This window comes from Lutra lutra, chromosome 13 (genome assembly GCF_902655055.1).
Source record: "Lutra lutra chromosome 13, mLutLut1.2, whole genome shotgun sequence".
Taxonomy (NCBI): domain Eukaryota; kingdom Metazoa; phylum Chordata; class Mammalia; order Carnivora; family Mustelidae; genus Lutra; species Lutra lutra.
Genome location: NC_062290.1, coordinates 10,799,592 through 10,814,096, shown reverse-complemented (window position 1 = coordinate 10,814,096; position 14,505 = coordinate 10,799,592). Strand labels below are relative to the sequence as shown.

General features: G+C 47.4%; 1 protein-coding gene across 2 annotated transcripts in view; it reads right to left on the bottom strand.

Annotated features, from left to right (window-relative positions):
• The window catches only part of PIP5K1B (phosphatidylinositol-4-phosphate 5-kinase type 1 beta), a 290,783-nt gene that overhangs the window by 240,526 nt on the left and 35,752 nt on the right, over positions 1–14,505 (bottom strand). Inside the window, exon 1 of one of the 2 annotated variants that reach the window (XM_047701151.1) lies at positions 12,728–12,877. The exons of the other annotated variant lie outside the window; for it this stretch is intronic. The gene's annotated coding sequence lies outside the window, so the exon portion shown is untranslated. Of the gene's footprint in view, positions 1–12,727; positions 12,878–14,505 lie in introns of those variants that run through there. 2 annotated transcript variants of the gene reach the window in all.

The following is a 14,505-nucleotide window of genomic DNA, read 5'->3' as shown; positions in this document are numbered from 1 at the left end:
TAAAACAAGGAGGGAATTGGTCAGTCCCACTGCCGGTCTAAATCTAGGTAGATACTAGTTTTCCAGAGAAAAATGTGGCCATGTGCATTTAAAAAACACTATCATGTTGTAACCCCCACTGATCCCGTAATCACATTTTCAGGAATTTATCCCACGGAAATGACTGGAGACGTTTAAAGCTTATTTATAGTATTTATAACACTTAATGATTAAAACACATTTCCAGCACTAATAATCCATACACATTATGCTATGCCCACTAAAAATGCAATCATTAGGGGTGCCTGGGTGGCTCAGTGGGTTAAGCTTCTGTCTTCGGTTCAGGTCATGATCTCAGGGTCCTGGGATCGAGTCCCGCATCAGGCTCTCTGCTTAGCGGGGAGCCTGCTTCCACCTCTCTGCCTGCCTCTCTGCCTACTTGGGATCTCTCGGTCAAATAAATAAAATATTTTTTAAAATGCTATCATTAAAAATGTTACAGAAGACTAGTGACAGAAAATATGTACATGCCATCTCAAGTTTTTAAAAACATGTATTTTATAAATGTTTATTTATATTTTATAGATTTCATATATTTTATATTTTATTTATTATGCATCATACATATTATATATTTTATATTATGTGTTCTATATAAATATAAATATAGATATTTTTAAAGTAAACTCTATACCCGAAGTGGGGGGTTGAACTCATGACCCTGAGATTGGGAGTCACACACCCACCTTGTTTTTAAGAAGTAGATTGTAAAGCAGTACGTCCCTTATGATTCTTTAAGAAGATGTGCAAGTAAATGCACACAGGGAAGACTAAAGGATACATATGAAAATTGTTAAAATTATTATGAGTTGTGAGGTTGAGAGATTTTACCTTCTTTTACTATGCACATGTTCTAAATTTTCTGCATGAGTGATGTATTCCTTTTCTACTAATAAGTTTGTAATTTTTAGGCAAAGCGGATTACAGCAGATTTTCCTGGGAGAAGACTTAATGAAGAGAAGAACCGGAAACGGCAAACCGGAAGCCTCACGTGGCATTACATTAGCCATCATGCTCAGGCACTGGATTTTATTTTTAGTGAATCTTTAGTGCCCACATTTTCTCCCACTGCCTGCTCTGCCTGGGTACTTTCCATTTTTTAAAATTTGTTTTTTTTCCCCTTTATTTTCACCAAAACAAAATAAAACAAACCAAAAACCTACCTTGTTTATTTTGGACACAGCTGCTATCCTCATTTTTATGTCCCTTGCTGAAGATCCTGCTTCTTACAATAGCCCTTTCAAACTTTCTAGACTCAACCCATCATACTTTGTTATACTGACCTTTTTTTAAAAAAGATTTTATTTATTTGACACAGAGAGATCACAAGTAGGCAGAGAGGCAGGCAGAGAGAGAGGGGGAAGCAGGGTCCCTGCTGAGCAAGGAGCCCGACGTGGGACCTGAACCCAGGATCATGACCTGAGCCAAAGGCAAATGCTTAATGGACTGAGCCGCCCAGGTGTTCCTGTTATACTGAACTTAAAGGACAGTAGAATTCTTCTCCGAATTCCAGTTAACACCCTTTCCCTCCTCTTCCATGGCCATATTCCTTCCTTCCACATTCTTTTCCAACTACTGCCAAGAAAACAGTATGAGGTATAAAATTAGGATTTATATAAAGAACCTGCAATTCCGCCCCCCACCCCCGCCAACATGTTTCATCAGCTCAAACCCGACCAACCAGCTAATCACTAAGTGGGCAGGTGGCATCAAAAGGAACCTCAGAAGGACACCTAATCCAGTCCCTGGCCCCTGTGGCAGGGAAGCACCACTTCTCCCCCTTGACAGGTGCGCTAGCAGAAACTCTGAGAGGAACTGGCTGAAACACACATTAGTTACGTGGTAGCAAGAGAAGGAATGGAACACGGGTCTTACGTTCCTAGAAACAGGGTTTTCCATAGAATCGGGTTGTCAGATTCTTGAGAGAGAGAGAAAGGAGAACAAAAAGGAGACCAAATCATATTCCAATGGCTACGGCGGAATGAACTACCTACAGATGTTTTCACAAAATACGGTTAGACAACTGCACCCCGGGAACAGAAGGAACCCTGTGCACTATGGGTGGGATCGCAAATGGGTGCGCCGCTAGAGAAAATAGCATGGGGGTTCTTCAAAAAATTAAAAAGAACTACAGCAAGATTCAGTGACTCCACTTCTGGGAATACACCTGAAGAAGATGAACACTGTATGTCCAAGAGACAGCTGCACCCACATGTTCCCAACGTTATCTACAACAGCTAAGTGTGGAAACAACCTAAGCTTCCATCAGCGAATCAGTGGACAAAGAAGATGTGGTACACACACACACACACACACACACGTACACACAGACACATACATGTACACACACAGATACACACATACACACGGAGACACAGACACATACATGTACACACAGACACACATGGACACAGAGACACAGACACATATATGTACACACAGACACACACATGTACACACAGACACACACATGTACACACCGACACACGCACACACCAGACACACCCACATACACACCCCCCCCCACACACAGACACACAGAGTGCTACTCTACCATAAAAAGGAAAAAATTCTTCCATTTAAGACAACAAAGGTGGACCTTGAGGCATTGTGCTAAGTGACAGAAGTCCAATACTATATGATCTCATTTCTATGTGGAATCTAGAAAGAAAGAAAGAAACAAACAAAAGCATAGAAAAAGAGGCCAGACTCATCTTTGCCAGAGGTGGGCTTTGGGGGAAGCAGAACTGGATGCAGGTGGTCAGAAGGCTTACGCTCCCAGTGATCAGATAAACAGGAACTGGGGAGGTAATGTGCCACGTGATGACTGTAGCTCACACAGCCATATGGTACCCTGGAAAGTTGTTAAGACAGTATTTACTAAGGGTTCTTATCACAAGGAAAAGACCGATTCTTTTTCTTTTGCTGTATCCAATAGATACTAACGAACCTTCTTGCTGTCATCATTGCATGATATACGTAAGTTAAATAATGATGGTACCTACTTTAAACTTACAGGCAGCTGTAGGTCAACTGCAACTGGATAAAACTGGGTGGGGCGGGGAAGACGCAACACGCCCGCCTTGCCACTACCTGTATGAGTGACACAACCTCTCTGGGCCCAGGTCACTCAACTCAGAGCAAGGTGAACTTCAAGATCACTAACATGGTGCAGTTCAAATCCACTTCCACTGACCTATTACATCCTAAAGTTATGGCAACACAGGAAACAGCATACATTCCATTTAAACCCCATTTATTGGGCAGCTACCATGGGCAAGATACTATGATGGATACTGTGGGGATACAGCTCTGGCTTCCACCTATGTAACCAATACAGAAGGACTGAATTTTATAAACAAGCCACCAGGCACCAAGTGTTGGCTCTCGGACACATTCAACTCTTAATACATTTGTAAAGTTAGAGAGAAGTTATTCCATATGGACTGACCTATGGATTCATTCATTCACTGATTCATTCTGAGAGAGAGCAGAGCAAGCGAGCATGCACTAGAGGGATAGCGGGAAAGAATCCTCAAGCAGACTCCCAGCTGAGCGCAGAACCTGACGCAGGACTTGATCCCACAACCCATGAGATCATGACCTGAGCTGAAACCAAGAGTCAGATGCTTAACCAACTGAGCCACCCAGGGGCCCCAAGACTGCCTTATTCTTCAGTAACGGTCTTAAAGAGTAGACAAAGAGACGGGCGATCTGGGTTTTAGCTCTGGCACTGTCAGAAATTTTATGTTCATTTTTTAATAATTTCATTTATTTAGTTATTTAGAGAGAGGGAGAGAGTGTGTGTGAATGTGAGTGGGGAGGAGGCAGAGGGAAAGGGAGAGAGAATCTCAAGCAGACTCTGCACTGGGCACAGAGACCCACTTAGGGCTCAATCCCATACCCCAAGATCAGGACCTGAGTGGAAATCAGGAGTCGGATGCTCAACTGATTAAGCCCCCCCCCCGGGCGCCCCTGGAAATTCATTTTTAGAGAAATGAAGAAGGTGAAATTCACATAACATCAAACCAACCGTTTTTAAGTGATTGACTGCGTGGCGCTCGGCACCGTGATGGTGTGGTGAGATCGCCACCTCTGTGGGCTCCAGGGCTTTCTCCTGGCGGGGCAGCAGGGCCTCCCAGCGATGTTCTGTTCCTGGTCCCCATCATTTCCCAATCAAGCCTTTGACTCCTGAGGACCGTCTGCAGTCATCCAGGATCAGTGGGCAACTTGTTCTACTCCATCATCCAATAAAAGCCCAGCTCAGCGTCTACCAGGCCGGTGAAGAGCCATACTATTACCCACAAAAGTCAATCAATGGGACCATCCATGATAGCTAATTCATCACTTTTTTTTAATAGCTGGACTTTTATTACCCGAATTATACACCGCCTCTATTTCAATCTGCATTTATGAAAGTTTGCACAGAGTACTCCCAGCTCGCAAGAGGCCAGCTCACGGGCTCTCTATGTAGACTCGCCTTCTGCAGGCAGAGCTCATCAGAGCAATGTTTGCATGTATCTGAAACAGATGATTACAATTACCATAAATATGTACATATAACCTCAGAATTTTTCTATATACTAATTGGAAAATGTAACCACCAGCATTTTCTGAGGATTTACTATGCTCTAGACACAAGTCTAAATGCTTTTGATGTGTAATTTCATTTAATCCTCATGAAGGTCATGAGGAGGGTGGGGCTTGGAGACGTTCAGCAACTTGCCCCAAATCATCCACAATATACGCAGAGAGCCAGAGTTAAAAAGATTGCCTGTTTGACGTAGGGAGCAGTGCCCTGAGGTGGTACGCATACTCCTTCCCCAGGACTGCACTGCTCATAATCATCCCTGAACCAGTTATGAAGAATTCCCACGGCAGCTGGGATAAACCAAAGCCACAGGGCTTAACCTTCAAAAAGACACTCCCAGAGAGTTGGTGGAGAAGGAGCAGAGGTTCAGGACCTGTGAAAGAATCAGCTATTCCAACTGTCCACCACGGAGCCGCATTAGCAACAGCGGTTTCAATCCACAAAGACATTTTCATTCGCCCCCATGAAAATATTAAAAAAATGTTCCCACCCCATTCCAGACTGCATCCTGTCCCTGGCGCCCATCGAGCACTCCCAAGCCCTCCCACCCTAGACTGCGTATTTCCACCTGCCTCTGTACTATGCCATTCACTTATTCATCACGCATATTATTATGATTCTGTGCTAGAATGCAAGCTCATTGAGAACAGGAAATCTCTGCTGTTATTCACGGCTGTGCCCCAGTGCTTACGGACACAATGGCCCAAACCACAGTCGGAGCACATTCCTCTTCCTTACAAAAGTAGATGATGGTATCTATTCAAAACACTTTCTAACATTTCACCAAAGACTGCTAAACGCTGCTAAATATTTCGCACTTTGAATAGAGACACTGGCACATCTGTAAGTGGATGCTACAGCCCCATCACCGAGGAGAAAGCTGCAATTATTGGATAATAGGACCATCCCTGGCAGATGGAAGGGGGTTTTCTTGTTGTTACAGCTCAGCGAGGGGATTGTCTGAAGAGTTCAGTGAGTGAGCACGGCTGACCAGGCAATGCAAGGATGCAAGCCAAGCCAGGATTCCCCAATTCTCAGGCGCAGCGTTGGGGAGCCAGGGGACAGAAGGGGCGGGTCACGAAAGAAGGATGTTTCATTTCAAACACCGAGCTTTATCATACAAGCTACTGTTTGGGAAAGGTTTTAAAGACCCAATACTTCTATCATGGAAACGACACAAAATAGCGTTAATAAACTAGTGTGGCAGAGCATGGGTTAATAAGGGTTTTCCTTTATTCAACACTCTCCTAGGTATGCGGCACTCTTTCCAGATCTTTGTGTACATCATGAGAATACCTTCGTAACCACCCTGTGATGTAGGTACCATTGTTATTGTTGAGATAATGAAACTGAGGCTCAGAGAGGTTGTCTAACCCACTTGGGAACACACAGCTGTGGAGCGATACTGCGGGGATCGAACTTAGGTTAGTGGTTCTCTGCCCCGGGCGGTATCTGGCAATGTCCGGAGACTTTTCTTTTTTTTTCTTTTTTTTTTTTTTTTTTATAATTTTTTTAATTTTTTTCAGCATAACAGTATTCATTATTTTTGCACCACACCCAGTGCTCCATGCAATCCGTGCCCTCTACAATACCCACCACCTGGTGCCCCCAACCTCCCACCCCCCACCCCTTCAAAATTCTCAGATCGTTTTTCAGAGTCCATAGTCTCTCATGGTTCACCTCCCCTTCCAATTTCCCTCAACTCCCTTCTCCTCTCCATCTCCCCTAGGAGACTTTTCTTGTTATCACAACTGGAGAGAAGGTGCTACTGGCATCTAGTTGGGTAGAGATGCTTCAAAACATCCTACAAGGCAAAGGACAGCCCCACAACAAAGTATCTGGCCCCGGATGTCAACAGTGACAAGGCTGGGAAACGCGGCTCTGGAGCTACCACTTCTAACCCGTGGATGCGAAGTTTGAGAAACGCCGTCTCTAACAGGAGGACAGAAGGGAGGAAAGCTCAGAGCACAGCTGAAGTACACTTGTTTCCTGAGACACTGCCACACATGATGACAAACTTGGTGGCGTCAAACGACACAAATGTATTCCTTCACCCCTCTGGAGTCCAGAAGTCCAAAACCAGGACTACCAGGGCTGAAACCGAAGCGTCAGCGGTGCCATGCTCCCTCTGCAGGTTCTATGGGAGAAGTCAGCCCTTGCTTTTTCCAGCTTCTGGATGTTTCCAGCACTGGCACTCCTTGGCTGGTGGCCACATCATTTCAATTTCTACCTCCACCTTTTCACAACCTTTTCCTCTCTGTGTCTATGTACCAACTGTGCACACTTGTCTCCAGGTGTCGCCCCCCCAGCCTCTGGTATGAGGAGCTCTGAGATTCCAGGTAGGCCCGTACAGACTATCCAGCATGATCGGCTCATCTCCAAGTCCTTAAATTATTCACACCAGCAAAGACTCTTTTTTCCCCCCCCAATACGTAACACAGGTTCCAGGGATTAGGAAATGGCTACTTCTGGAGAGCAATTTTTCAGCCTGCCACGAGTAGATAACATCACTTCCAAGAGGGCACTTAAAGTCACATGCCCAAGGACCAATGTCTAACACTCGGTAGAGGTGGGACTTGAACCCAGCTGTGTCCACCTCTGAAGCTCATTCTCTTTATAACACACCACCTACAAAGGCTGAAGAACAGACCTTAAACCAGCAGGTCCCCACCGAGGGAGGGGGGCGTCAAGAAATACCCACATGGGCTTTAAGCTCTGCCAGTAAAAACCATGAAAGCCCACATGTCCACGATGAGAGATTCTTGGCAATACTTGCATCCATTTATTCTCCTGACATCCTCTAATGAACTCTTCTTGTCTCCAAGGAGGGGTCTTCTTTCCAAAATATTAGTTGTAATACTTGTATCAAACAGCCTATGGCTTTTTTCTGGAGTCCCAAGTAATATGCAACAGACTGCAGCTTTCACTGAACAAGGACCTTTAGGATTTGCACATTGTAACGGACTGAAGCCCCAAGCTTCCTGAGAGAGGAAGGTATGGCCAGTGAAGAGGGTGGGTCTGCAGGTGGGTCAAGTGCCAAAGCTTTCATAACCCCAGGAATTTTGACATGAAAAATACTTGGTCTCGGGGCACCGGGGTGGCTTAGTGGGTTAAAGCCTCTGCCTTCGCCTCAGGTCATGATCCCAAGGTCCTGGGATCGAGCCCCGCATTGGGCTCTCTGCTCAGTGGGGAGCCTGCTTCTGCCTCTCTCTCTGCCTGCCTCTCTGCCTGCTTGTGATCTCTGTCAAATAAATAAATAAAATCTTTAAAAAAAAATACTGGGTCTGCAGCCATAAAAAGGAAGGAAATACTGACACCTGCTACCACATGGGCGAGCCTTGAAAACATATGCTAAGCAAAAGAAGCCAAACACCAAAGGATACATTGTGTGATTCCATTTCTATGAAATACCCAGGACAGTCCAATCCATAGAAACAAAAAGCAGATTAGCTGCTCAGGGCTATAGGGAACAGGTTCTAGGGAGTGACTGCTTAGGAACAGGTGGTTTTATTTTGGAGTGATGGAAATGTTTCAGAATTAGATGGTGGAGGCTGCAACTTTTTTTTTCCACTTTGCAATGGTGAAACTGAAGTTGTGTGAATTTCACCTCAATGAAAGTAAGAATAAGTAGAGGCCCCTATGCTAAAGCAAGCAACCTTGGAGCAGACACCCCACTTCTTTACAACGTAATAGGCAACCATATTCTGGTTCAGACCCTAGAGCTCAGATCCTGGCCGACAAATCGGGATTTATTTTACACGACCCTGGACAGAATCCATCTTCTGCTACTCTCTTTGTTGGGCTTTGACAAGGAGGCTTAAAGAACTGGAGTCAGAAAAGTTCAAAATTCACTTTTTAGCCTTCACCAAGAAACTACAAAATACTTGCTGTTAAAAAAAAGAAAGTTACATCATGCTGACCTTACAGTTGGGCGATACCCCGAATCCACACTTTACCTCCTGCGCTCCTAAAATAAGGTGCCCGCTTGCCTTTTCCCATAAAAGAGCCCCACCTGGGTGGCTCAGTCATTAAGCGTCTGCCTTCGGCTCAGGTCATGATCCCGGGGTTCTGGGATCGAGCCCCGCATCAGGCTCCCGGCTTGGTGGGAAGCCTGCTTCTCCCTCTCTCACTCCCCCTGCTTGTGTTCCCTCTCTCGCTGTGTCTCTCTGTCAAATAAATAAATACAATATTAAAAAAAAAAAAGAGCCCAATGAGATAATAAAATGAAAATGCTCAGTTGACTCTTGAGCACGTGTCAAATATAAGACATTACCAGTCGTGTAAATAGCGATCACCATTCAAAAGCCAGCATGAGGAGAAACGCTGCCATGTTGCAGAGAACGCTGTGAAGACATCGCAGTCATCACTAACCAGTGAAACTGATGGTCTATTACTGCGTGATCAACACACAGTAATTACGGAACCGACTGTCAACAGCTGTGGTTTCGATTGGATAATAACCAGATAGGACACACCAGAAGAATGTGTACCCAGGAGATAAGACTCTCTCCTCCTGAAGCAAGTCTATGCACAGGTCAGCGCCCCAGAGAGTCTGGGCTGCCCCGATGGGCCTCGAAGGGAGGAAAACATGTCGAAGAATGTGAGGTTCTTGGACTTGGGGTGGGGTGAGAAAGGTCTATGGAGTGACAGGGGGAAAGAAGGAAAGAGAAGGCAATCGCCCAACCTAGTTCAAGCCTGCCACCTTCCTTCAAAATCCGGCTTCTGCTTCTCTCCGGGGAGGAAGACTTTCCCATCAGCCGTGAACTTCCAGCCATGCAGGTTAAGGACAGGGGTACACTGTTTTTCTAGTTGCTGCAACTGCAAGAAAAATGCTCTTGCTCTGTGCCATGAGAGACGGGTTCTGGGCTCTTCATCCCACACCAAGGCTAAGGTGCTGTGGGCCTGCTCTGAGAGCAGAGGACAGCTGGGATAAGAGGGACAACAGAGGAGACAGAAGAGGACCAGCCCAGGATGGAGCTGGGAGTGCTGAGCTCTGGGCCATGCTGGCCATTAACCCCTTCAGGGAGCCCACACCTAACTTCTCCTCCTTGGTGTACTTATCTGTAAAATGGGGTGATGGCCCCACTCTGTTAGCCTTAAATCAAGTGGACTGAAGTGAGAGTTGGTAGGGGGTGGCGGAGGGTAATAATGACCAGAAAAGTATACCCCAGAAGTTAAGGCTCTTCTCCATACTGCCTAAACTCTACCTGAGCGTCCCATGTGACCACGCCCCCCGAAGTTGAGCATTCCTGTGAAAGCAGAGATCCATTTGGGAAATCAGAGCTTAAACAATGTTGACTTTTTCATTCATGCCTTCATTCACTTACTCAACAAATATTTAGTGGGCACCAATTAGGAACACGTTGCTGAACAAAACAGGCAGGACTTTTCCTTCATGGGGCTTACAACCTGATGGGAGAGAGAGATCCTTAATAGTCCATATAATTTATCTTTTGAAAAGATATCTTCCATACTATGTGCTAGGAAGGAAATGAGAAGATGCAGAGGCAGGGACTTAAGGGGTGATCTACTTAGGTGGTGGTGGGGGGGGACAAGAAAGTCTTCTGGGGCATCCTGAAGGCTCAGAGGGAGAGCCAGCATTGCAAAGAAGGAACAGGGAGCTGACAGCGAGCTCCTGGCGAGGAGATTCGGCGTGAGCACAGGCCCTGCGGCAGCAAGGTCAGGAGAGGAAGAGGCTAGAGCAACGAGGGCAGGACGCCTGGAACCCTCTTTTATGGTGTGTGTCTTGTGAACCTTCCAGAGTAGGGCGTAGGATAAGCACTGCTTCCCAAAAAAGTATCCCAGGATGGTAACGGACATGTCCACTAAGCCCCTAAGACAAGACTAGCCATCTGATTCAAAGCGAAGTGCCAGGCCTGGATACCATTCCTCGCAGAACAAGTCACTGATTTTGACCTCACCCACAGTGAGGGTACAAACGTGTCAGGCTTCTGGAGGCTAAAAGGAGGAATGACTGAATCAGGTCACCTGCAGTCTGGTCCTAGAGCAGAGGACTAGGAAAGAGGTGGGAGTCCCTGCCCGACACTCTGCAGCCCAGGGAGGGGCTTCACGGGGGTCAGCTGGAGACCACGAGACCCCATAATGCAGGAGACACCACCAGCTAGCTGGTGACAGCCGGCTGAACGCTGACCGACAAGCCAAAGGACACAACACCGCCACTGGGATTACACCGCAATCCCCGAATGTGAGGGGACAAAGGATGCGGCAGTCTCTGCCGTGGCCCAGACTTGGAGTCATGCCAAGAGCCTGCGGATGGGGCTCTGTCAGGCTCCGCCGGCCAAGGGCCAGGGGGACAGCAATGGAACCCAGCAGACACAACAAATGGGCCAGCGGCCTTTCCAGAGACGGAGACAGCAGGAGCAACAGCAGACAAACCAACCAAGCTGGAGGTAAGAGGTCCCCGAGGACAGGATGGGGCCTCTCTGGGGAACCCCCAAGAGGGCTTCTAAGAGCCACGAGAATGAAGTCAGGAGCTTTGACGATGACGTTGATACTGGACACTTACGTATGTGGCGCATTAAAACGGGACACTTTATAAAGTAAGAGCCCTCCGAATGGTCACGTGATGGGCTTTCCTCCAGAAACAGGGGGAACATCTTTCTGGCTGAGTAACTTTTAATGGGAGAGTGAGCGCCGGAGCCAGGCTGTGTTTTGAAGGCGTCCTCGGACGTCGGTTTGTCCGAGGCAAATGACTCGTGCCACCTCCTCGCAGCAGCGCGGTTCGTGGGAAACAGACGGTGCAAAATGAGGTCCGCCGTGCCTGCCCTTGAACACCAGGCTCCCCTCGGGACGCCACCATCCCTCGCGGAGTCAAGGAGGACCTTCTGCCTCTACAGTAACCGGGGTGAGGGACCGCCTGCCCCCAGCAGACACTCGCATCCCCCGTACCCTGCTGCTCTTCCAGAAACAAAAATGGTTCAGAGAGGGATCCCACCCCCACCCTCAGCTCCGATCCTCCTGAACAGTCTCCAACCGAGTTCCCAATTTCAAGCCTCGTGAGTGTGGTCCCCAGGTGTCATCCTAAGAGGATTCCTTCCACGGGGATCCAGCTGAGAAGCCCAGAGCCCCAATTCCCACCCAGCAGTGAACCCCAGGATACCAAGCATGAGACGCAGCCCAAGTCCCTGCATTCGTTCTCGCCTTGCCGTATGGTCGCAGGAAAGTCAGACCAGGGCAGGGCATGACTGTATCTCCGTGGGCCCTTGACAATGAACACACACCTGCTGAGATGTTCCGTTACTAGAAGTAACGCTCACCCAATCCGTACCAGGCAGAACAGATTCTTCTTCACACGTAAGCCCTACTTCTTACGGGAGCACATTTAAAACCGAGATCATTTTAAAAGATGTTTCTGGGGGTGCCTGGGTGGCTGGCTCAGTCAGTTAAGCGTCTGTCTTCAGTTCAGGTCATGATCTCCTGGGATCGAGCCCTGCATCAGGCCCTCTGCTCAGCCTGGAGCCTGCTTCTCCCTCTGCCTCTGCCCTTCCCTCTGCTCATGCTCATATTCTCTCTCTCTCTCTCTCCCCATCTTTAAAAAATTAAAAAAAAAAAAAAAAGATGTTTCTCAGCCTGCTGTCCACTAAATTCTCAGACCGAAGGCAGGGACAGTGTCTCATTCATTTTGTGTCCCCTGAGGCCTGGCATAGAATGTATGTACAGAAGAGGGTTCAAAAATCCAATGGCTAAAAAGTAAATGAACAAATGAATGGATATCCTGGCTCACACTTTAAGCTAGATTCATGTGAATACTGCCGTTAAATATGTTAGAGAGAGAGAGAGGGAGAGAAACAGGGCCTGCTACCCATCACTGTTGACTACTCCATTCTATTCCCCACAGATGATTTGTGGTATGTTTACTTGAATCTTGTAATTGGATACCTCAGTGTCATTTGATACAAAACCCTCTCCTCAGGCTCATCTTTCCACAGAGTCTGAGAGCAGGTCCATGACCTGAGCACTCCCCACTGAGAAAGAGGGGAAAGCTCCATTGTGGTCCATGACTCCATGCATGAGAGTCAACGTTTCGGGTCTCTCAGAACAAGGAACACAGATGTATCGAAAGGAATTAACATTCACCTCTCTTGTGGAAGGACCTTTGGGGGCAAAGCAGCAAGAAGACAGGCTGGCTAGGACAAGGCTTGGAGGCATCAAGCACCAGGGAAGAAAGGTCACAAGACTTGGGGTTGGACAGGTCTGCAGTCACATGCTGGCTCTGCTGGGCCTCGGCTTCCCCACCGGTAAAATGGAGGCAACAAGGCCCACCTCAAACAACTGGTGCGAGGAGGACCAGGGAACCTGTGGAGGCTCTGAGGGGGGGCAGTCTGAATCCACAGGACTTTCCTCACTATTATCAACACACACAGTGAATGACATACACCCACCTGCATTTTTAAGGACGATTTTACCTCTGGGTGTTCGCACCTCAAAGGAGTGGAGATCCACAACTCCGCTGTTCGGAACTTGGAATGCTCCTTCCCATAGAAACAATGCCATAAATCACAGAATTTTAGAACTGGAGGGAGCCTCTGAGAGCACCTGTTCAAGTTCCTAGTCTACAGACTATTTCCTACTGCAGACGTCCTGGCGTGCGCAAGCCCGCCAAAACCAATGTAACCCGTGATGTCGTGGAAATACTACACACACACACACCCACAAACAGAAAGTGACTTTAAAATAGTCCCCATTCACCTTCACAAGTTCTTCTGAACTCGATTATCTTCCAACTTAGCAGCTCACTGAAGGAGAAGTGACACACATTTCTAACTTCTGGAAACCTACCCTGCCCCTCCCCACACCCAGCAACAGCCACAAAAAACTTCCAGCTACTCTGCGATAAGGACTTTATCTGCAGCATGAACAAAATGCAGCAGCCCCCCCCCCCCCCCCGCAGAGGAGGCGGGGGAGATAGGGGTGAATGGGGGAGGGGTGTCAAAGGCAGCAAGAGGCCCAGCCAAAGAGGGCACAGGAAAGCAAGGGTTGATGACCAACTTTCCCTCCATCCTCCCTTCCCCCTGCATCAGCATTCTTTGACCTGTTCATGCACAAAGAGATCATCTGAGATCCCGATGGGTCCCGTGCACTGTCACACAAACTCTGACCCCCGCTGTGCCCCCCTGGCCCCCGGCCCCCCTGCAGTGGGTGGCAAGAAGGCACGGAGTGCTCTGGGGTCTTCCTACTGCTTACTCTTTGGACTGGCAAAGGCTGGCTATCTGTACTCATGCGGGACGTCTGCAAGCCAAGTGTGTTTAGCTTGGAGAGTGCCCGAGCTATGGTGTCTGACAGGGAAAGTTCAAAAGAAACCGCAGAATGACCAAGGCTATCTAGTCTTACATGAAGGCTCACAGCACTGCTCCGACAACAGACGACGATGCTCATGGTACAATGTTATGCAAAACAAAAACCACCTGACACGATCATATGTATGGTAGGACTCCAGTGTATATGCACACACTATGTTATACCCACATTCTCACATGCCTCTGGCTTTTTAGAAAAGTTATTTATTTATTTATTTATTTATCTATCTATTTGAAAGAGAGAGAGAGCACAAGCAGGGGAAGGAGCAGAGGGAGAGGGAGAAGCAGGCTCCTTGATGAGCAGAGAAACCTGATGTGGGGACTTGATCCCAGGACCCCAGGATCATGACAGGAGCTGAAGGCAGACGCTCGGCCCACTGGGCCATCCAGGCGCCCCTCTTAGCTATACCTGTTTAGAATGAAGATTGGATGGAAATCCTTCAAAATATGAATAGCTATTTTGCTTTGTGTGATGGAAATACAGGTTATCTATTTTTTCTTAATAATTTTCTGTACTTTCAAGTCTGGTGAAATGGGAAAGTAATTGTATAATGAGAG